Source organism: Bombina bombina, chromosome 2 (assembly GCF_027579735.1).
Source record: "Bombina bombina isolate aBomBom1 chromosome 2, aBomBom1.pri, whole genome shotgun sequence".
Taxonomy (NCBI): domain Eukaryota; kingdom Metazoa; phylum Chordata; class Amphibia; order Anura; family Bombinatoridae; genus Bombina; species Bombina bombina.
This window is the reverse complement of record NC_069500.1, coordinates 461,127,018-461,152,215: the sequence shown is the minus strand read 5'-3', so window position 1 is coordinate 461,152,215 and position 25,198 is coordinate 461,127,018.

The window sequence follows — 25,198 nt, the reverse complement described above, 5'->3', positions numbered from 1 at the left end:
CCAGTTTTGCATAACCAACACAGTTATAATAATATACTTTTAACCTCTGTGATTATCTTGTATCTAAGCCTCTGCAAACTGCCCCTTTTTTCAGTTCTTTTCAAAAAGACTTGCAGTCTAGCCAATCAGTGCCTACTCCCAGATAACTTCATGTGCACGAGCACAGTGTTATCTATATGAAATATGTGAACTAACACCCTCTAGTGGTGAAAAACTGTTAAAATGCAATCTGAAAGAGGTGGGCTTCAAGGTCTAAGAAATTAGCATATGAACCTCCTAGGTTAAGCTTTCAACTAAGAATACCAAGACAACAACGAAAAATTGGTGATAAAAATAAATTGGAAAATTGTTTAAAATGACATGCTCTATCATAATCATGAACGTTTATTTTGGCCTAGACTGTCCCTTTAACTTCGTAAAATCCCACAATAGATGTCCTAACTCTGGATTTGCATGTGAACATTTGGAACATACGTTGTTGGCCTCCTTTTTACATTTAGCAACCCTTTGTGGTAAAAGGTAGTCTCTCTGGAGTAGTCTAAATTGGGTTTCTCTTAAGTATATAGAAGTGCATTGTGTTTGAATCCTATTAAGACTTTGAAAAAGATATTTTTTTAAATAATTTTAATAGACAGTTTTTATGAGTGTAACTGTACTATGTAATGCATTTTGAAGTGTTTTGTGAAACTTTTATGAAGATTTGTAATATCTGTGCAATGAAAATTGATTGTGGAAAGACCATATCGCTCGCGGAAAACTCATACTGCGTGACTTGTAATCTTGCCCTCAGTATTTCTCAGAATCCAACACACCTTAGCTAAGTGTTTAAACAAATATACTACTACCAAAACAACAAATATGTGGCAGAATTGGCGGTGCTGTGTCACTTAAAGGATAAAAGCTGTCCACGTCCTCTGCTGGTCAGAATCCTCCAGCTGTTCTCGCCTCTAAAACAAAAGCCTACAATAGTGTAGTAACTTCAACACAATTGGAGGCACAAATTAGAGCATACTCACAGGATTCAAATAAAAATAAGCATTTATTGTTAAATCATCAGCAGGACATGAAACAGGTACAGCTTCAAAGGTTTATAAAAAAAAAACTCAACGTGTTTCAGCTATTATCTAGAGGCATATTTATCAAGCTCCGTATGGAGCTTGATGCCCCGTGTTTCTGGTGAGCCTGCAGAATCGCCAGAAACAGCAGTTATGAGGCAGCGGTCCACGCTCTGAGCAGGCGGACAGACATCGCTGGAAATCAACCTAATCGAGTACGATCGGGTTGATTGACACCCCCCTGTTGGCGGCCCATTGGCCGCGAGTCTGCAGGGGGCAGCGTTGCACCAGCAGCTCAGGTTTTGTATTGCTCGCCGTATTCAGCGAGGTCTGGCGGACCTTATCCGCACTGTCGGATCAGGTCCGCCAGACTTTGATAAATTGGGGCCCTAGCCTTTTTCAAGTGCAAATTAAAAACAGTGTAAAAAATAAACTGTGATAGCCTAGCACTAAAGCCATTATATATATAGTGTGTTTAACCCTGCATACCTTTCTCACAGCATGCCCATAAACAGGTGTATTGAGTTAGGTTTACATCAGGGCTAGTTCTATCCTTTTCTGCTGCAGTGTGCCTGTCAAACATAAAAATCAATCAACTATGCCATAAGCTTTAACTTTGAATGTCACACTCCAGCAGAAATTGCCTTACATTCTGGGTGCATATATAATTGTTAAAAATATAAATCATTTTTTGGTGTCTATGTACAAAGCAAATGCCGTTTTGTAAACAGGAGGAAATCAATCATCCAATAGCGAATAGCATCGTCAGATGACATAGATCAAATTTAGCCAATCCGCTTTTGTTTTTGTCTTTGGTCTTCAAACGAGTTGTTCATAGTAATGCAGTTCTCAAATAAAATGATGTGGTGTCCAATCACGTGACTTAGCCATTTGATCCTTTTAGACCAATCTGAGTCCATGCAGCAATTTCTTGAATCATTCACCCACCAAACATTACCATCACCACCAACACCAGAAACCTTGGATTCATCGGAACAGGTTTGCACCCATCCAAATACACACCCCCAGAAAGAGAGAAAGGCCATACACAAGTTCAGAAGAGGAAGGGGTCCACCACAGGAAAGAAAGATAGATGAAGGGGTGTTTAATATATTTGGAAAAGGACTAACAGATAAGGAAAGCAATATCCTAAAGAAAGGATTAAAATTTGCACTGACTTCTACTGTAAATACTTTTTAATTATTTTCCGATACCCAGAGATATTTATGATCCCTAACAGTTAAAAGTTTCTTTCTCAATAAGGATAATGCCACAAGTAATTTTTTCTCTACAAATAACATTCAGAAAGGCCCACAAAAAATAGATTTACAAAGGGTATTCACTTTTAAAAGCCCTATAAAGTTATCCCTTAAACTCTAAAGGTCTGAATCTAGAAGTATTTTGAAAGTTATTAATGAAAGATTTTGAAGAACAAATTGGAAAAAGTAACAACAAACAAAAGAATAATCTTACTAAAGATGAGTTTTTAATTTTACAGAATTTACAAAAGAGATAATCAAGGGAGCAGACAAGGGGGGTGTTATTATGAGTGTTATTATGAGTTGTGAATATTACATACAGGAATCTAAAAGGGTTTTAAATGATGAGAATAGAATATAGAATAGAATATATAATTCTACAAAACAACCCCAAAAAAGAGATCTATAAAGAACTATCAGTCATATTGAATAATGCTTTGAATAATGATTTGATCAGTAAGCAATTCTTAGAGTTCCTACTTTTTTTTACCTAAACTACATAAGGATTTAACCAACCACCCCGGACGCCCAATCATAAGTGGGATTGATTCACTGACTTCCAACTTTTCCTCTTTCATAGCTCATAATCTACAGGTTTATGCACAGCAAGCAAGATCATATTTAAAAGATACAAAAGACATATTGTAAATTTTAAAAGATTTGGAATTGCAAGACTTACCCCATCATCTACCAAAGATCTGAATTCCCGCTGGAATAATGAACTAGGGTTCCTTTGTAAGACACGGTATGTAAGGGGATCACCCAATTGTTGATTAGCTTCTTCTATGTAATCATCACGATTCATGGTCACTATACTACCTCCTTTATCTGACTGGCGAATCATTAGTTGTTCATTCTTGCTCAGTGTTTTAATTGCCAAATTTTCTTTGGGCGTTAAATTATTCTCAGGAGGTATGGTTTTATAGTGTAGAGTAGTTAAATCTTCCACAACTCCTTTGTGGAAGAGCTCAAAGGCACTTCCCCTACTTTGTATAGGGTAGACATTTGAATCTGGCTTAAATTTAGGGAAAGCTCTAGTTTGATTCTGTTCCCCTATATGTTGTGACTCTCTTTCTAATTCCTCCAACATGGCTACATCACATGTTTTTTGAAAAGAGTTTTCATGTTGCCTTTGTGAATATCGATTCTGTGTATCAGTTAGGTCACAGTTCTCTTCAGAAAAATGTTTTATAAGGGTCAATTTCCTTATAAACTTATTTACATCAATGATAGTGTTAAAAAGGTTGAAGCTACGGGTGGGACAAAAGCCCAAACCATAGTTCAAAACTTTCTCTTCAGTGTCGGTTAATGTGTGGGCAGAGAGATTGATGACATTGGTATTTACACCTAAATCTCTGTTTTTTTCTCTCAGTGCGTATCTGTGATTTTCTGTTGTTTTGGACTGAGTACCTCCCCCTTCTGTTTGATTTAGAATAGACCAAAAAATCTGTGTCTTTGCAGTTGGTTGCTGACTAATATTATTGGGTGGCAGAGTGTCTATCTTTGCTGCTTGTGATTTATTAGCTGCTGTTGGCTGTTCTTTGGGCCTAGCCCCTAAATCAACAGGGGATGTAGTATTTATACTATTGTCAATAGTCGTGGTGGAAATAGTAACAGGTGTTATATCCTGCTCAGAGGTTGGAGCACATGCTTCTTCACCAGAAGAGAAATGTTAAGAGGAAAATTCCTCATCAGTAACCTCTGGGTCAGAGAATGACACCTTCTTTTGATATTGGCCTTTTGTGCGTCTATGTCTCCTATGTGGTTTGCCAATGTCGTTATTACCTGCAGAATCATCAGATTTGTACATTGCTTTTCAGATAGCGTTCTTATTATTATTGGTGTTATTTTTGTTAGTAATAGTGTTGTTTTGTTGTCTTGACCAGTTTTTATGTGGTCTTGGTTTCTGCCAAAGAAACACCTTGTCAGTGCTATAATCTTTCTGATCTCTTAAAAATTTAACATGTTTGATTTGTATAATCTGTTGCTTAGAAGATTCAATTATACCTTGTAACATCCTATCATAATCAATATACTCAGTAGCATCTTTACACTTATTCAGCTCAAGTTGTAATGCAACAATATAATTTCTAACAGTTAACAGCTGATTAGCTTTATATCTAACAAGCATTGCCATCAATCTCAAGGAACATTCTGACAGAATCTGATTCCATTCACATATAAAAACAGAGTCTGTAACCACAAATGTAGGAAATTTCTTGACCCTCAGGCCTCTAGGTATCATGCTCAAGATCCAAAATTAAATCCACATATGTTAGATTTCTTGATCGAAGCTATAAATTTCATCTTAACTCATAACTTATTCTGGTTTGATGAAAACTTTTACCTTCAAATTTGTGGGACAGCGATGGGCACCAAGTTTGCACCGAGTTATGCAAATATCATTATGGATTATTTTGAAACTCATGCAATTTGGTTAAATAACCCTTTCGGTTCAAATTTGGTGCTCAGGCATCGCTATATAGACAACATTATATGCTTCTCGAAAGGTGACATGAATCAAATTGAAGATTTTATTGCACACAAATTACCTTTCCCTTAAATTTACGGAAAATATTAGTAAAATGTTCCTAGACTTAGCAGTACAGTCTTCAAGTAATGATATTATTACCAAAACACATATTAAAACTTGTGATGTAAATACATATATTAATAAAAATAGTTGCCATCATCCTAATTGGCTGAAATCTATTCCCAAGAGCCAATTCCATGGAGTTAAAAGAAATTGCAGGACATGGAAGATTATGTGCAACAATCCAGATTTATCCAAAATAGATTTATAGAAAAGGGATATAGTAGAGATGAGGTTGAAAATGATAGATTCATCATTCAACAAAAATAATAGAAAAGAGACTTTGAAGAACACATTTGTAGAAGAGGAGAAGGGGGAAACTAGTTTCCATTTCTTTGTCACAAATTTTAATAAAGAATTAAAAAAAAAACAATTAATGTCATTAATAGACACTGGCACATTCTAGAGAAAGATGAATTATTTAAAGAAGTAATTCCCTCAAGACCCAAAATAGTTTACCGCAAGGCTAGCTCTTCTAAAAATATATTCTAGCTGCCTCTTTAATAAGAGGGATGAAACCTAAATCTCTTTATTCTTTTAACAATTTGGTTGGCTTTTATTCCTGCGGTAGATGTAGTGTGTAATTACAAAAAGTATTCTATCAAGTCTTTTTCATCTACAGTCTCATGGAAACAATATATTAAGAACTTTATTAACTGCAAAACTACTAATTATATATATTTACTTTACATGCAGCTGTGGGGTGCAATATTTGGGACAAACTTCAAGATTTTTGAAAACAAGAATACTTGAACACGATAATAAAATTGAAAAAAAGAAAACTGATCATGGGGTCCCAATCCATTGCAATCCTTGTCCAAAATTTAAAAATGACAAATATAAATTAAAATGGGTTGGTATAAAAAAGTTAAGCAACCATGGAGAGGTGGCAGTTTAGAATCCTTACTCCTTAACAGAGAAATGTGGTGGATTTTTAATGTAAAAACATTTGGTGAATGGGGTCTAAATAAAGATACAAAAGTTGCAGAGTTTATTTAAATAACCTGGTACAATTAAATAAATAAATAAAAGTTTATTTAAATAATCCCCCCTAAACTTGGCACATTTATGTTTTTTTTTCAGTTAGATTAGAACGTTAGATAGTGATATCTCACACTTAGGTAGGTTTAACACATAATTTTTACAATAATCACTTTAGAATCATTATTTAGTGATGCTATATAATTTATTATAGTAATTCATTTTGTTATTCACTAATTCTTTCAATATAACAACTTTTCACTATAATATACTTCTTTTTTTTGATAATATAAGTATCGGTTTTCACTATTTTGTGTATTATTTGCATATTGTTATATATTTCATTATATGCTAACAGAAATATATATTTTTTCATGTCTTTATTTCATTCTGTAGTAGTTTTTTTTTATCTTTTGAATGGCATGTATGGACGATTAAAATATGAAGGACTGTCTAAGAAGCATTATTGCAGAGACCGATAATATAAATCATAGACTTTTTAAGAAATCGCTGCATAGACTCACATTGGTCTAAAAGGATCAGGGGCCCGATCCGATATGCAGCGTCGCCCGCAAAAACCAGCTACGCCGAATTTTGCGCGTGTTTGGTATCCTATATACGGCGTAACCTAGAAGTTACACTCGTATATTTCTGCCTTCGCCTGTAGTTTTTTGGGCCATAGGCAGGTATACCAAACCCGCGCAGTTTGGTATCCAATATACAGCGTAAGGACTTACGTGGCGAAAATGGAGAAATCTTACTCCATTTTCACCTCGCCACAAAATGCAGCAAGCCTTACGCTGTCTATTGGAGCCCCGTAACTCCCTAAACTACCTGCTAAATAAAACCTAACACCTAACGCATGCGCAATGTCTATCTACCTGTCAACCGCGATCCCCCGCCGCAATCCCTAATAAAGTATTTAACCCCTAAACCGCCACTCCCGGACCCCTCCGCCACCTACATTAAAAGTATAACCCCCTAATGTGAGCCCCCTACACCGCCGCCACCTACATTAACTACCCCCTAATGTGAGCTCCTACTCCGCCGCCAGCTATATTACCTACCCCCTAATGTGAGCTCCTACCCCGCCGCCAGCTATATTAAAATTATTAACCCCTAATTTAATCCCCCTACACCGCCGCAAGCTATATTAATTACATTAAACCCTAACTTAATCCCCCTACCCCGCCGCCAGCTATATTAATTACATTAACCCCTAATTTAATCCCCCTACACCACCGCCAGCTATATTAAATAGATTAACCCCTAATCTAATCCCCCTACACCGTCAGCTATATTAACTATATTAACCCTAATTATATTAGGGTTAATATAGTTAATATACGGCTAGATTTAGAGTTCTGCAGCCAAAGGGGTGCGTTAGCTACGCATGCTTTTTTTCTCCCGCACCTTTTAAATACCGCTGGTATTTAGAGTTTACAGAATGGCTGCGTTAGGCTCCAAAAAGGGAGCGTACAGGCATATTTACCGCCACTGCAACTCTAGATACCAGCGTTGCTTACGGACGCGGCCAGCTTAAAAAATGTGCTTGTGCACGATTCCCCCATAGGAAACAATGGGGCTGTTTGAGCTGAAAAAAAACCTAACACCTGCAAAAAGCAGCGTTCAGCTCCTAACGCATCTACATTGTTTCCTATGGGGAACACTTCCTAAGTCTGCACCTAACACCCTAACATGAACCCCGAGTCTAAACACCCCTAACCTTACACTTATTAACCCCTAATCTGCCGCCCCCGCTATCGCTGACCCCTGCATATTATTATTAACCCCTAATCTGCCACTCCGTACACCACCGCACCTACATTATAGCTATGTACCCCTAATCTGCTGCCCCTAACACTGCTGACCCCTATATTATATTTATTAACCCCAAATCTGCCCCCCACAACGTCGCCGCCAGCTACCTACAATAATTAACCCCTAATCTGCCGACCGCACCTCACCGCTACTATAATAAAGTTATTAACCTCTAATCCGCCTCACTCCCGCCTCAATAACCCTATAATAAATAGTATTAACCCCTAATCTGCCCTCCCTAACATCGCCGACACCTAACTTCAATTATTAACCCCTAATCTGCCGACCGAATCTCTCCGCTACTGTAATAAATGGATTAACCCCTAAAGCTAAGTCTAACCCTAACACTAAACCCCCCTAAATTAAATATAATTTAAATCTAACGAAATAAATTAACTCTTATTAAATAAATTAATCCTATTTAAAGCTAAATACTTACCTGTAAAATAAACCCTAATATAGCTACAATATAAATTATAATTATATTGTAGCTATTTTAGGATTAATATTTATTTTACAGGTAACTTTGTATTTATTTTAACCAGGTACAATAGCTATTAAATAGTTAAGAACTATTTAATAGCTAAAATAGTTAAAATAATTACAAAATTACCTGTAAAATAAATCCTAACCTAAGTTACAATTAAACCTAACACTACACTTTCAATAAATTAATTAAATACAATACCTACAATTATCTACAATTAAACCTAAAACTACACTATCAATAAATTAATTAAATACAATATCTACAAATAAATACAATGAAATAAACTAACTAAAGTACAAAAAATAAAAAAGAACTAAGTTACAAAAAATAAAAAAATATTTACAAACATTAGAAAAATATTACAACAATTTTAAACTAATTACACCTACTCTAAGCCCCCTAATAAAATAACAAAGACCCCCAAAATAAAAAAAATGCCCTACCCTATTCTAAATTAAAAAAGTTCAAAGCTCTTTTACCTTACCAGCCCTGAAAAGGGCCCTTTGCGGGGCATGCCCCAAAGAATTCAGCTCTTTTGCCTGTAAAAAAAACACATACAATACCCCCCAACATTACAACCCACCACCCACATACCCCTAATCTAACCCAAACCCCCCTTAAATAAACCTAACACTAAGCCCCTGAAGATCTCCCTACCTTGTCTTCACCTCACCGGGTTCAGCGATCGGTCCAGAAGAGGGTCCGAAGTCTTGATCCAAGCGGCGGCTGAAGAACTCCATCATCGGGCTGAAGTCGGAAGTCCATCATTGGGATGAAGTCTTCTATCAAGCGGCATCTTCAATCTTCTTTCTTCTGGAGCGGAGAGGAGCCGTCTTCTTCCCAACCAACGCGGATCCAACCTCTTCAACCGACGCCTACTCGCCGAATGATGGTTCCTTTAAATGACGTCATCCAAGATGGCGTCCCTCGAATTCCGATTGGCTGATAGGATTCTATCAGCCAATCGGAATTAAGGTAGGAATATTCTGATTGGCTGATGGAATCAGCCAATCAGATTCAAGTTCAATCCGATTGGCTGATCCAATCAGCCAATTAGATTGAGCTCGCATTCTATTGGCTGTTCCATCAGCCAATCAGAATATATGTGTTTTTTTTACAGGCAAAAGAGCTGAATTCTTTGGGGAATGCCCCGCAAAGGGCCCTTTTCAGGGCTGGTAAGGTAAAAGAGCTTTGAACTTTAATTTAATTTAGAATAGGGTAGGGCATTTTTTTATTTTGGGGGTCTTTGTTATTTTATTAGGGGGCTTAGAGTAGGTGTAATTAGTTTAAAATTGTTGTAATATTTTTCTAATGTTTGTAAATATTTTTTTATTTTTTGTAACTTAGTTCTTTTTTATTTTTTGTACTTTAGTTAGTTTATTTCATTGTATTTATTTGTAGATATTGTATTTAATTAATTTATTGATAGTGTAGTGTTAGGTTTAATTGTAGATAATTGTAGGTATTGTATTTAATTAATGTATTGATAGTGTAGTGTTAGGTTTAATTGTAACTTAGGTTAGGATTTATTTTACAGGTAATTTTGTAATTATTTTAACTATTTTAGCTATTAAATAGTTCTTAACTATTTAATAGCTATTGTACCTGGTTAAAATAAATACAAAGTTGCCTGTAAAATAAATATTAATCCTAAAATAGCTACAATATAATTATAATTTATATTGTAGCTATTTAGCTTTCCTATTTAGCTTTAAATAGGAATAATTTATTTAATAAGTGTTAATTTATTTAGTTAGATTTAAATTATATTTAACTTAGGGGGTGTTAGTGTTAGGGTTAGACTTAGCTTTAGGGGTTAATCCATTTATTACAGTAGCAGCGAGATTCGGTCGGCAGATTAGGGGTTAATAATTGAAGTTAGGTGTCGGCGATGTTAGGGAGGGCAGATTAGGGGTTAATACTATTTATTATAGGGTTATTGAGGCGGGAGTGAGTCGGATTAGGGGTTAATAACTTTATTATAATAGCGGCGCGGTCCGCTCGGCAGATTAGGGGTTAATAAGTGTAGGTAGGTAGCGGCGACGTTGGGGGCGGCATATTAGGGGTTGATAAATATAATATAGGGGTCGGCAGTGTTAGGGGCAGCAGATTAGGGGTTCATAGGGATAACGTAGGTGGCAGCAGTGTGCGGTCGGCAGATTAGGGGTTAAAAAAATTAATAGAGTGGCGGCGATGTGGGGGGACCTCGGTTTAGGGGTACATAGGTAGTTTATGGGTGTTAGTCTATTTTAGAGCACAGTAGTTAAGAGCTTTATAAACCGGCGTTAGCCCAGAAAGCTCTTAACTACTGACTTTTTTCTGCGGCATTAGAAAGATCCCATTGAAAAGATAGGATACGCAAATGGCGTAGGGGGATCTGCGGTATGGAAAAGTCGCGGCTGCAAAGTGAGCGTTAGACCCTTTAATGACTGACTCCAAATACCAGAGGGCGGTAAAAACCAGCGTTAGGAGCCTCTAACGCTGGTTTTCACGGCTACCGCCCAACTCTAAATCTAGCCGATAGTTATTATATTACATATATTAACTATATTAACCCTAATTATATTAGGGTTAATATAGTTAATATCGTTATTATATTATATATATATTAAGTATAATAACCCTATCTAACTGTAACATCCCTAACTAAATTCTTATTAAAATAAATCTAATTAATATTAATATTATTAATTCAAATATTCCTATTTAAATCTAAATACTTACCTATAAAATAAACCCTAAGATAGCTACAATGTAATTAATAATTACATTGTAGCTATTTTAGGGTTTATATTTATTTTACAGGTAACTTGGTATTTATTTTAACTAGGTACAATAGCTATTAAATAGTTATAACTATTTAATAGCTACCTAGTTAAAATAATTACCAATTTACCTGTAAAATAAATCCTAACCTAAGTTACAAATACACCTACACTATCAATAAACTAAATAAACTACAAATTTCTAAACTAAAATACAATTAAATAAACTAAACTAAATTACAAAAAACAAACAAACACTAAATTACAAAAATAAAAAAAGATTACAAGATTTTTAAGCTAATTACACCTATTCTAAGCCCCCTAATAAAATAATAAAGCCCCCCAAAATAAAAAAATGTTCCTACCCTATTCTAAAATACAAAAGTCAACAGCTCTATTACCTTACCAGCCCTTAAAAGGGCCTTTTGCGGGGCATGCCCCAAATAAATCAGCTCTTTTGCCTGTAAAAAGAAAACACAATACCACCCCCCAACATTACAACCCACCACCCACATACTTCTACTCTAACCCAAACCCCCCTTAAATAAACCTAACACTACCCCCCTGAAGATCTCCCTACCTTGTCTTCACCCAGCCGGGCAGAACTCTTCACCTGATCCGGGCAATGTCTTCAATCAAGCGGCAGAGAAGAAGTCTTCCATCCGGCGATGTCTTCAATCAAGCGGCAGAGAAGAGGTCCTCCATCGGGGTGAAGTTTTCTTCCAAGCGGCATCTTCAATCTTCTTTCTTTGCTCCTCCGATGTGGAACATCCATCCGGCACGACGACTTCCTGACGAATGAGGTTCCTTTAAATGACGTCATAGAGCTGTTAACTTTTGTATTTTAGAATAGGGTAGGGACATTTTTTTTATTTTGGGGGCTTTATTATTTTATTAGGGGACTTAGAATAGGTGTAATTAGTTTAAAAATCTTGTAATCTTTTTTTATTTTTTGTAATTTAGTTTAGTTTATGTAATTGTATTTTAGTTTAGATATTTGTAGTTTATTTAGTTTATTGATAGTGTAGGTGTATTTGTAACTTAGGTTAGGATTTATTTTACAGGTAAATTGGTAATTATTTTAACTAGGTAGCTATTAAATAGTTATTAACTAGTTAATAGCTATTGTACCTAGTTAAAATAAATACCAAGTTACCTGTAAAATAAATATAAACCCTAAAATAGCTACAATGTAATTATTAATTACATTGTAGCTATCTTAGGCCTAGATTTGGAGTTTGGCGGTAGATGGGCTGTTAACGCTACGCGGGCTTTTTTCTGGCCGCACCATAAAATTAACTCTGGTATCGAGAGTCCAAAAAAATGCTGCGTTAGGCTCCAAAAAAGGAGCGTAGAGCATTTTTACTGCAAATGCAACTCTCGATACCAGAGTTCCTTACGGACGCGGCCAGCCTCAAAAACGTGCTCGTGCACGATTCTCCCATAGGAAACAATGGGGCTGTTTGAGCTGAAAAAAAACCTAACACCTGCAAAAAAGCAGCGTTCAGCTCCTAACGCAGCCCCATTGTTTCCTATGGGGAAACACTTCCTACGTCTGCACCTAACACTCTAACATGTACCCCGAGTCTAAACACCCCTACCCTTACACTTATTAACCCCTAATCTGCCGCCCCCGCTATCGCTGACCCCTGCATATTATTATTAACCCCTAATCTGCCGCTCCATACACCGCCGCAACCTACGTTATCCCTATGTACCCCTAATCTGCTGCCCCTAACACCGCCGACCCCTATATTATATTTATTAACCCCTAATCTGCCCCCCTCATCGTCGCCGACACCTGCCTACACTTATTAACCCCTAATCTGCCGAGCGGACCTGAGCGCTACTATAATAAAGTTATTAACCCCTAATCCGCCTCACTAACCCTATCATAAATAGTATTAACCCTTAATCTGCCCTCCCTAACATCGTCGACACCTAACTTCAATTATTAACCCCTAATCTGACGACCGGAGCTCATCGCTACTATAATAAATGGATTAACCCCTAAAGCTAAGTCTAACCCTAACACTAACACCCCCCTAACTTAAATATAATTTACATCTAACGAAATTAATTAACTCTTATTAAATAAATTATTCCTATTTAAAGCTAAATACTTACCTGTAAAATAAATCCTAATATAGCTACAATATAAATTATAATTACATTGTAGCTATTTTAGGATTAATATTTATTTTACAGGCAACTTTGTAATTATTTTAACCAGGTACAATAGCTATTAAATAGTTAAGAACTATTTAATAGTTACCTAGTTAAAATAATAACAAAATTACCTGTAAAATAAGTCCTAACCTAAGTTATAATTAAACCTAACACTACCCTATCAATAAATTAATTAAATAAAATACCTACAATTACCTACAATAAAACCTAACACTACACTATCAATAAATAAATTAAATACAATTTCTACAAATAACTACAATTACATAAACTAACTAAAGTACAAAAAATAAAAAAGAACTAAGTTACAAAAAATAAAAAAATATTTACAAACATAAGAAAAATATTACAACAATTTTAAACTAATTACACCTACTCTAAGCCCCCTAATAAAATAACAAAGACCCCCAAAATAAAAAAATTCCCTACCCTATTCTAAATTAATAAATTTAAAAGCTCTTTTACCTTACCAGCCCTGAACAGGGCCCTTTGCGGGGCATGCCCCAAGAAAATCAGCTCTTTTGCCTGTAAAAAAAAACATACAATACCCCCCCCCCAACATTACAACCCACCACCCACATACCCCTAATCTAACCCAAACCCCCCTTAAATAAACCTAACACTAAGCCCCTGAAGATCTTCCTACCTTGTCTTCACCTCAACAGGTATCACCGATCTGTCCTGGCATCCGGTGCTGAAGAGGTCCAGAAGAGGCTCCAAAGTCTTCCTCCTATCCGGCAAGAAGATGACATCCGGACCGGCAAACATCTTCATCCAAGCGGCATCTTCGATCTTCTTCCATCCGGTGCGGAGCGGGTCCATGTTGAAGCAGCCGACGCGGATCCATCCTCTTCTTCCGGCGTCTCCCGACGAATGACGGTTCCTTTAAGGGACGTCATCCAAGATTGCGTCCCTCGAATTCCGATTGGCTGATAGGATTCTATCAGCCAATCGGAATTAAGGTAGGAATATTCTGATTGGCTGATGGAATCAGCCAATCAGAATCAAGTTCAATCCGATTGGCTAATCCAATCAGCCAATCAGATTGAGCTCGCATTCTATTGGCTGTTCCGATCAGCCAATAGAATGCGAGCTCAATCTGATTGGCTGATTGGATCAGCCAATCGGATTGAACTTGATTCTGATTGGCTGATTCCATCAGCCAATCAGAATATTCCTACCTTAATTCCGATTGGCTGATAGAATCCTATCAGCCAATCGGAATTCGAGGGACGCCATCTTGGATGACGTCCCTTAAAGGAACCGTCATTCGTCGGGAGACGCCGGAAGAAGAGGATGGATCTGCGTCGGATGCTTCAACATGGACCCGCTCCGCACCGGATGGAAGAAGATCGAAGATGCCGCTTGGATGAAGATGTTTGCCGGTCCGGATGTCCTCTTCTTGCCGGATAGGAGGAAGACTTTGGAGCCTCTTCTGGACCTCTTCAGCACCGGATGCCAGGACAGATCGGTGATACCTGTTGAGGTGAAGACAAGGTAGGAAGATCTTCAGGGGCTTAGTGTTAGGTTTATTTAAGGGGGGTTTGGGTTAGATTAGGGGTATGTGGGTGGTGGGTTGTAATGTTGGGGGGGGTATTGTATGTTTTTTTTTACAGGCAAAAGAGCTGATTTTCTTGGGGCATGCCCCGCAAAGGGCCCTGTTCAGGGCTGGTAAGGTAAAAGAGCTTTTAAATTTATTAATTTAGAATAGGGTAGGGAATTTTTTTATTTTGGGGGTCTTTGTTATTTTATTAGGGGGCTTAGAGTAGGTGTAATTAGTTTAAAATTGTTGTAATATTTTTCTTATGTTTGTAAATATTTTTTTATTTTTTGTAACTTAGTTCTTTTTTATTTTTTGTACTTTAGTTAGTTTATGTAATTGTAGTTATTTGTAGAAATTGTATTTAATTTATTTATTGATAGTGTAGTGTTAGGTTTTATTGTAGGTAATTGTAGGTATTTTATTTAATTAATTTATTGATAGGGTAGTGTTAGGTTTAATTATAACTTAGGTTAGGACTTATTTTACAGGTAATTTTGTTATTATTTTAACTAGGTAACTATTAAATAGTTCTTAACTATTTAATAGCTATTGTACCTGGTTAAAATAATTACAAAGTTGCCTGTAAAATAAATATTAATCCTAAAATAGCTACAATGTAATTATAATTTATATTGTAGCTATATTAGGATTTATTTTACAGGTAAGTATTTAGCTTTAAATAGGAATAATTTATTTAATAAGAGTTAATTAATTTCGTTAGATTTAAATTATATTTAACTTAGGGGGGTGTTAGTATTAGGGTTAGACTTAGCTTTAGGGGTTAATACATTTATTAGAATAGCGGCGAGATTCGGTCGTCAGATTAGGGGTTAATAATTGAAGTTAGGTGTCGGCGATGTTAGGGAGGGCAGATTAGGGGTTAATACTATTTATGATAGGGTTAGTGAGGCGGATTAGGAGTTAATAACTTTATTATAGTAGCGCTCAGGTCCGCTCGGCAGATTAGGGGTTAATAAGTGTAGGCAGGTGTCGGCGACATTGAGGGGGGCAGATTAGGGGTTAATAAATATAATATAGGGGTCGGCGGTGTTAGGGGCAGCAGATTAGGGGTACATAAGGATAACGTAGGTGGCGGCGCTTTGCGGTCGGCAGATTAGGGGTTAATTATTGTAAGAAGCTGGCGGCGACGTTGTGGGGGGCAGGTTAGGGGTTAATAAATATAATACAGGGGTCGGCGGGGTTAGGGGCAGCAGATTAGGGGTACATAAGTATAACGTAGGTGGCGGTCGGCAGATTAGGGGTTAAAAAAATTTAATCGAGTTGCGGCGATGTGGGGGGACCTCAGTTTAGGGGTACATAGGTAGTTTATGGGTGTTAGTGTACTTTAGGGTACATTAGTTAAGAGCTTTATGAACCGGCGTTAGCCCATAAAGCTCTTAACTCCTGCTTTTTTCCTGCGGCTGGAGTTTTGTCGTTAGATGTCTAACGCTCACTTCAGAAACGACTCTAAATACCGGAGTTAGGAAGATCCCATTGAAAAGATAGGATACGCAAATGGAGTAGGGGGATCTGCGGTATGGAAAAGTCACGGCTGAAAAGTGAGCGTTAGACCCTATTTTGAGTGACTCCAAATACCGGCGGTAGCCTAAAACCAGCGTTAGGAGCCTCTAACGCTGGTTTTCACGGCTAACGCCAAACTCTAAATCTAGGCCTTAGGGTTTATTTTATAGGTAAGTATTTAGATTTAAATAGGAATATTTTAATTAATAATATTAATATTAATTAGATTTATTTTAATAAGAATTTAGTTAGGGATGTTACAGTTAGATAGGGTTATTATACTTAATATATATATTATATAATAACGATATTAACTATATTAACCCTAATATAATTAGGGTTAATATAGTTAATATATATAATATAATAACTATATTAACTATATTAACCCTAATAAATTAGGGTTAATATAGTTAATATAGCTGGCGGCGGTGTAGGGGGATTAGATTAGGGGTTAATCTATTTAATATAGCTGGCGGCGGTATAGGGGGATTAGATTAGGGGTTAATGTATTTAATATAGCTGGCGGCGGTGTAAGGGGCTCACATTAGGGGGTAGTTAATGTAGATGGCTCGGGGTAGGAGCTCACATTAGGGGGTAGTTAATGTAGATGGCGGTGGGGTAGGAGCTCACATTAGGGGGCAGTTAATGTAGATGGTGGCGGGGTAGGAGCTCACATTAGGGGGTAGTTAATGTAGGTGGTGGCGGGGTAGGAGCTCACATTAGGGGGTAATATAGATAATGTAGGTGGCGGCGGGGTCCGTGAGCGGCGGTTTAGGGGTTAATAACTTTATTAGGTGGTGGCGGGGTCCGGGAGCGGCGATTTAGGGGTTAATACATTTTTTATTGTTAGGATAGGGAGGGGGATAGCAAATAGAGGGTTAGACGTGTCGGCTATGTTTGGGAGGCGTGTTAGACAGTACGGGAGATTTAATAATTTAGTCAGGTTTTGTAGGCGCCGGCAGTTTCTAAAGTGCCCTAAGTCACTGGCGACTCCAGAAATTTATACTTACGCAGATTTCTGGACATCGCTGGTTTATCAGACTTACGGCACTTTAGCATCTGACGGCGCCGTATATAGGATAGCTCGAGTTGCGAGCTGAAACTACGGGCGGCAGGGGTTCCCTCGCTTGCGCCGCAAACTACGATCTTTATCGCATCGCGCTCCAGATAGCTAATTCTCGTGATCGAACAGCACGGCGTACTTATTTGAGAGCTGCATTACTATGAACAACTTGTTTGAAGACCAAGGACCAAACAAAAGAGGATTGGCTAAATTTTATATATGTAATCTAATGATGTTGTTCGCTATTGGATGACTGCTTTCCTCCTATTTACAAAACAGCATTTGCTTTGTACATAGACATCGTAAGATGATTTATATTTTTAACGATTATATTTGGACTCAGAATGTGAGCCTGTTTCTGCTGGAGTGTGACATATTCAAAGTTAAAGTTTATGGCATAGTTGAATGATTTTTATCTTTGACAACAGGCACACTGCAGTAGTGTGCCTGCCATTAAACATAAAAATCAATCAACTATTCCAGGGCTCAGCAACCTTGGCTCTCCAGATGTTTTAGAACTACATTTCCCATGATGCGTAGGCAGCTTAAAAACACTTAAGTATCATGGGAAATGTAGTTCTAAAACATCTGGAGAGCCAAGGTTGCTGACCCCTGAACTATGCCATAAACTTTAACTTAAACCTAACTCAACACACCTGTTTATGGGAGTGCTGTGAGAAAGGTAGGGAGGGTTAAACACACTATATATATAACCGCTTTAGTGCTAGGCTATCACAGCATGTTTTTACACTTTAAACTTTTGAAGCTGTACCTAATTGACGTCCTGATGCTGACTCAACAATAAATGCTTATTTTTATTTGAATCCTGAGAGTATGCTCGAATTTGCACCTCCAATTGTGTTGAAGTAACTACACTATTGTAGGCTTTTGTTCTGGAGGTGAGAACGGCTGGAGGATTCTGACCAGCAGCAGCCGTGGACAGCTTTTATCCCTTAAGTGACACAGCACCACCAATTCTGCCACATATCTACTATATACGTTTGGGAGAACTGGGGCTGGCAGCGATCATCTAAATTGAAGCGTGCTATTAATGTTTGATACTTAACCATTTAATATACCAACTCCTTGTTAGCTTCCAAATTGCGAAATAGACAGGCACAGAGAAGAATAGCCATATTTAAATGTAATAATCACCTTTTCCTTTCCCCTAGTGCCATTGGCAAGGCCTTTAGAACATATTATGCAGCCTTCTATAACTTGGTAGACAACCCAACCTGCCCTAGATCTTGAGAGGATATAGCAACATTTCTATGTAAATTAGAATTACCCACTCTTACTCAAGAACTTGCTTTAGAAGAGTTAGACCTTGCTTTTAATCAATTGAAAATGGGCAAAGCCCCAGGCCCTGATGGTTTAACTGGCCATTTTTATAAATTATACAGGGAGATCCTAAGCCTCCTTTTTTTAAGTCTTTAATAATATAGCCTAATCTGGGAAAATTTTACAAGAATTTCTAGAAGCAAACATCATTACTATCTCTAAACCAGGCAACAAGATCCTCTTCTTTGCAAGAGCTATTGGCCAATTCTGTAAATAAATATAGACACCAACCTTTACGATAAAATTATAGCTAACCGCCTTTCTAAAGTAATCTCTAAAATAATACACAACAATCAATTACGCTTTATACCGAATAGGGAAGAACCTGACAAGACTAGACGTATACTACACATATTATGCGAACAGAAACGGCAAGGGACCCCACTCCTGGTCCTGTCACTGAATGCTGAAAAGGCGTTTGACAGGGTTAGGTGGGATTATTTGTGGGCAGTTCTACAGACGTTTAAATTCTCTCCAGAATTTATCTTAGCTACTCAGGCCCTCTACTCGGCTCCCTCAGCCAAAATAAGTGGAGCAGCTTTAGATCTGCGAGCTATAAAATTAATAATGGCACTAGACAGGGGTGTCCCCTCTCTCCTCTTCTTTTTGCATTAGCCATAGAGCCCCAAGCACAAACAATTACACATGATCATATTCATGGCATCAAACTAAGAAATCTTAACCACAAAATAGCAGTTTTAGCGGATGACATAACATTACTATTAACCACTCCGTCATGCTCTCTACCAGCGGTCTTTGACCTTCTTGAAAACTTTAGGTCACTCAGTTACTATAAGTTAAATATTAGTAAGACTAAAGTCCTACATATAAATATTCCTCTAGAAGACCTGATGAAATACCAAACAACTTACTCTGTCCAATGGTCCAAACTTTTCCTCTAATACTTAGGTGTCCTCCTGAGCCCAGATCTCGATCAAGTGATCTCTAAGAATTATACTGATAGACTCCCAGAGTTTAGAAAATTGCTCTCTAGTTGGGAATTCATGGAGTTCTCTTGGGCTGGCCGCATTACAGCAATCAAAATGTCTTTCCTACCCAAACTGACTTACTTATTTAGATGTATTCCGTTATGTATCACTAGATCATCCTCAATACATTGCAGAGTATGGTCTCAACTTACATCTGGAAGGGTAGAAGACCTAGGACCTCTAAACATCCTTGCAGGGATCTACTAATGTGGGCGGGTTAGCTTACCCAAACATCCTGCATTATCATGATGCAGCCAGATTAACCCATATCACAGGTTGGAGCATCAAAAATCGAATGCATAGATGGCAAGAGGTAGAACAATCTCTACTTCCGATAGGAGTCCATCTTATAGATCTCCCTTGGATACCCCCTACTTTCAAAAAACATTGAACATCATTAATCCAATAATTCTAGACACTCTGAAATTATGGGACTCAAGAAGGCATCTTCCAAATATTGCCCCTCCACCCTTCTCCTATCCATAACCTATGCAGTGTGCCTCTCGCGCTACCTGAGACCCACCTTAAGACTTGGGATGAGATACCAGCTAAATATGTTAGTGATCTTTATACTGAGAATCAGCATATCGAGAAACTTTTTCCCCGACCCTTAATATATTTTTTTAATATTTCCGTCTTAGCAGTCATTTAAAAGCCTTGGATTTCCCTGTTAGAAACATGTGGGAGTTAACTCCCTGGGAGAACAGATGGGCTAATGGGCTTCGCCTTAGGCATACTCTGTCCTATCATTATAATGCCCTTATTTTGGCAGCAAGTTTTTCCAAACCTAACCAATATTTGGCCAGGGAACGAGACCTGTACCTCACAGTGGACATTAAAGGGACAGTCAACACCAGAATTTTTGTTGTTTAAAAAGATAGATAATCCCTTTATTACCCATTCCCCAGTTTTGCAAAACCATCACTGTTATATTAATACACTATTTACTGTGACTAACTTGTATCTAAGCATCTTCTGACTGCCCCTAATCACATGACTTTTAGTTATTATCTATTGACTTGCAGTTTAGCCAATTAGTGCAGTGTCTGCCACTAGCCACGGGCGTGATCACAATGCTATCTATATGGCCTACATGAGCATGCTCTCCCCTGCTGTGAAAAAGTAAATAAAATAGAGGCGGCCTTCAAGGGCTTAGAAATTATCATATGTGCCTCTCTAGGTTTGCTTTCAACTAGAATACCAAGAGAACAAATTACATGCCCTATTTGAAAAATGAAAGGTTTTTTTGGACTTGACTGTCCCTTTAAAGTGTGGTTCTGAGAAATCACCTTAGCTAGGAAGACACTACACTGTTCAACGCTTTGGGAACTGTATTAAAAACTGACAGGTGACATCTAGTACTACCTTACATAATATTTTCCACTCTGTATCTCCCCTTTGATGGCGAGGTTGTGGATTGAGAGGCACAGTACTTCATATTTGGTGGGCTTGCCCCAGAATTCGATTTTTATGGGGGATTGTGTTCATAGTGGCCCACACCTTGGGAATTCAGATCCAAGCTGGTCCTGGGGTGGGTCTCCTGCATTTATGTTTATCTAACTTACCAGGGCTGAGTAGATACCACTTATTGTATTGCCTTATGGCAACTAAACTAACTATTGCTAGAGCATAAAAGAAATCAAACTTTCCTGCATGCTCCCAAGTAAGATCTCTTATGAGTTACTAGAAAACTATGGAGCAGTACGCTTTTCATAATCTTTATAAATACAAGCTCTTCTGTACAATGTGGCTACCTTGGACGAAGAGAGATTTGGGGAATAGGGGGAACGCACGACCACAGGCAAAACATGGAGTATCTGTCTCTTAAACATCTAAACCCATTTCCACCCCCCTTTCCCCCTTTTTTTCCCTTCTCTCTCTCTTCATGTCTCCTTTTACTTCTCATCCCCTACATGATGGACCTTAATCATACTAACCTCTAGGATCTTAAATATCTACTACCCTACTTAAAGTAGAAGATATGAGACAAAAGTGAAACTACATTCTATATAACACTTTTCTTAAGACATAGTAGCACCCTTATGACATTTCCAAATGTTAGCCTCCCCTGACACTTTTGTATTCTATTTCTAAAGCCCAGGGGGTAATCTGTCAAGCCCAATGGACGATGATTTACTAGTCAAAAGGCTTTTTCTAACAATCATATATCTTCCACCTTTTGTCTTCTCTTTAAAATCTGGTGCATTTAAGATTTTACATAAACATTCTTATATAATTGTGGTCACCCTTTTATATTTACACATCTGCTTGTTTGATGTTTTTTCTTTTGTTTCTATTTCTTATCTGAGATGAAATATGCTTTATTTCTTTGGACTGGCACTGTTTCCACTATACCCTGGCTCAAACCAAAACACTAAGGGAAAGATTTACACACAAAAAAAAATACCATTACAAAAAATAACAAAACCTACCCTTACAAAAAATAACAAGCAAAATTACCAAAAAAAAAAAAAACAATCCTATTATAATACCCCCCAAAAAACACCCCAAAATAAAAAAGCCCTATTCTACAAATAAACTACCAATAGTCCTTAAAATGGCCTTTTGTAGGACATTGCCCTAAAGCTAACAGCTCATTTGCATAAAATAAAACAATTAACCCCTAACATTACAACCCCCACGCCCCAACCCCCCCCCAAAAAAAAAAAACTAACTAAGAAAAAATTAACTACCCATTGTCTGAAAGGGGCATTTGGATGGGAATTGCTCTTTTTCTGCCCATAAAATAATATTAGGATTTGTAATTTATTTTCTTCATAGTAATGTTTTACAGGTAAGTTTTTATTTTTTTAAGGTAGTTATTATAGTTTTTATTTAATTTATGGGTATTTTAATTGGGGTTAAGGGGTGTTAGGTTAGGGGATTAGTCGTTAGTTTATTACGTTGCAATGTGGGGGATTATTACTTTGCCATGTGGGGGATGGTGTTTTAGGGGTTAATCATTTATTTAGGTACTTTGTGATGTGGGGTGGCGGTTTAGGGGTTAATAGTTTATTTATGTACTTTGCAATGGGGGAGATGTCGGTTTTGGGGTTAATAATTTATTTAGATAGTTTGCGATGTGGGGAATGGCAATTTAGGGGTTAATAGTTTATGTTCTTTGTGATGTGGAGGATGGCGGTTTAGGGGTTAATAGTTTTATTTACTGTTTGCGTTGTGGGAGAATGGCGAATTAGGAGTATTAGACTAGGTAGGGTCATTTTCGCAAGTAGCGTGTTAGGTTTTTTTCCTCCATTGATTTCTATGGAGAACACATGCATGCGCACGCCATAACTCTGCTAGCGATGTTTTCAACGTGTAATACCAGCGGATCCTGAGAATTGTAAAAGCCATATCATATATATTTAGATTTGTCACGCGACTTGTAATCTGGCCCTAAGGTTGTATACAGGTTTTGATAGTTTATTTCATCACTATGTCAGCTTTTGTCATGATATATTATTTCTGTTAAAATGAGATGACTGAAACTTGTCACACAGTGAAGTAACTGTTTTGCAAACTATCTTACTGAATGTATACTGTATATACTTTTCAATAAAAATTATTTTAGAAAAATAAAAAAGATATGACAAATACTCTCTAATGTCTAATATAATTTCTGCATTTTTAGTGTAATACAATGATTTATTCAGAGCAATATTAACTCCAGAGGATATCGATCATCACGTTAGTGCAAGAGAATCATGGAGGAATCCAATGCACATTCACAAAGCTGAGAGAAAAAAACAAATCTCAAAGTCAAAATGCGCATTATAGTAAGATCAAAGAACTTCAGACATTCTTTGAATCCGGTTCAGATGCCGCAAATGAAGAAATTGTAAATCATACCTCAGAAAATGAGGCATAGATTGATATGACACAGAACAACAATAACATACAAGCTTCCAAGATTTATCTAACCATACAAATGACAGTATTTGTTATAGATTGTCATGATAATACTGTCCTTTTATAGCATTTACAGACAAGACAAAATAACAATGATTCAATAATATCTACAGCAAATGTCTGATTACTATGAAGAGCTCTTTTAAAAAAAAGGAAAAGGAAAACACATATTTTCAAGGTTGACAGCTCAGCACCATTACCAATGTGTAAGATTATGAGGTACCAAATTACTCACCTTGAAAACAGCTCAAAAGCTTAGCTTAAAAAAAAGAAAGAAAAAAAAAAAGCTCAGAGGATTTCATTAGTGGCCTTCATTATTTTGTAATCCATTTAAAAATTCTGCTAGGGCTATAATTGTTTCTAAACCATATCAATTAAAATAAAGCATAACTAAACCAGCTGCTGTAATATCTATGCTGCCTTGCCATCACCCACTAAGAAGTAGTGGCGTTGCCAAGATTGTGGCCCCGCCCAAAACCTATGAGAGGTGCCTCGCCAAATTATTCTTTCTGGAGACACAATTAGCAAGGTCTAGTTTAAAAAATCAGGGCTTTGCTAATATAATTAAGGGGGGATAGCAAATCCATGTACCCCCAGAAGCACAATTGTGACTGTGTACTTAGTAATAGTCCCACCTTTTCTTCAATTGCTTTACTGGACACATTTCTCACCACCTAGAGTCATAGAAGACTGTATTATGTTGTGCCCATAATAATAATAATCTGTTTAGGGATTTCACATATCCACGTGATTTAAAACCAAGTCCGGTATTTTTAGTCCGTAGAAATAAATAAATGAGTTGTTTTTGTTTTACTTTAAAATGCTATATTTAAATGTAAGAATGCAGAGAAAATAAATGGTCCCATTTTGTCTCTTTGTCTTGTCCTGATATTCTGCAGGCTCTACATGACTTTCTGTGTAGCATTTTTTAGACAACAACAAACCACTGTGATCTCAATACGCATCTGGAGAATGTAAGGTCTCATCAGAGGTATCAAAGCACAGACAGCATGTAATTAAAGCCCTCAGAACTAGTGGAAAATTAATTCAATTTCTTAGATACTACTTTTCAAACTACAAAATTTATATAACTCTGCATCAAATATTAGAAATGTTCTGTATTCTAACATAGTTTTATTCAGTCTCTTGAATTTTAAAATATAATTGATATTATAAGGAATATGAGGTTTATATTATTATGTAATTTATTAGAATGTAGAGCCAATTAGGTCTAATTAATGTTTTATGAAATGTGTTGTGTAATGCACAGCATATAGATTCATGTGTATATAGATATATACACACACTACAGGTCAAGTTTTAGAACACCTCCATTATTCCAGTTTTTACTGAAATTCACACAGCTTAATATCTCAATGTATTTTGAAATTGAAGCAAATAATTAGAACAAGAATTTGAAAATAAAGAATCATGCTTAGAAAGTTCTACACAACACTGGGCTAGATCATGAGTGACTCGCTAACTGTTGCACACAAGCAATATCAGGTTTATCGCGGCTGTATGCACATGTCCGAAGTAGAGCGCATATTACAGGTCGACAATAAACAAGATCGCTTGAGCACAATAAAATTTAACATGTGCCAGGATAACGAGACTCCAGAGCTCTGTTTAACTGTTATGCTCGAATAATAAGTGTCAAATAACACATCAAAAA